Source organism: Buceros rhinoceros, unplaced genomic scaffold (genome assembly GCF_000710305.1).
Source record: "Buceros rhinoceros silvestris isolate BGI_N320 unplaced genomic scaffold, ASM71030v1 scaffold34817, whole genome shotgun sequence".
NCBI lineage: Eukaryota > Metazoa > Chordata > Aves > Bucerotiformes > Bucerotidae > Buceros > Buceros rhinoceros.
In genome coordinates this window covers 11,015-11,415 of record NW_010424664.1, presented here as the reverse complement: position 1 = coordinate 11,415, position 401 = coordinate 11,015, and the positions used below count along the sequence as shown (strand labels likewise).

At 53.1% G+C, this 401-nt stretch overlaps 1 protein-coding gene across 1 annotated transcript in view; it reads left to right on the top strand.

Moving 5' to 3' along the window:
* LOC104497597 (receptor-type tyrosine-protein phosphatase U-like) overlaps positions 1 to 401 on the top strand; it is a gene marked incomplete at both ends in the record, with an annotated part of 12,155 nt that overhangs the window by 934 nt on the left and 10,820 nt on the right. The window lies entirely within an intron of this gene.

Here is a 401-nt window from a genome sequence, read left to right as displayed (position 1 = left end):
GCCTGCTGCGGCTCCGCCCGGCGGGGTCCCACCCGCACCCCGTCATAAAGGGGCACCTTCGGAGCCGTGCTCCCTGCCCGCGGTCTGCAGCCGCCGCCTGCTCTTTCCTCGCTGGTGTGTCCTCTCGAGCTGCCTTTGCAGGAAAATTTTTGCAGGAAATTCCCATCTTTGGGAGATGTGGAAAAGGGAAAAAAATGTTTTTCTGGCTGTTGCAGGTGTGGGGCAAGGCTCGTGGCTGTGATTTGGAGGCATCCCCAAAGTCTCAGGAACTGTAAGGAAGAAAATACAAGTGGGCTCTCTTAATTAAAAAAAAAACAACCTAATTGCTTTTAAACAATTTTTGTTATTTTCTGAGTCCATCTCCTCTCTGATGGCCAGGCTGGGGGAGCAGAGCCAGCCGT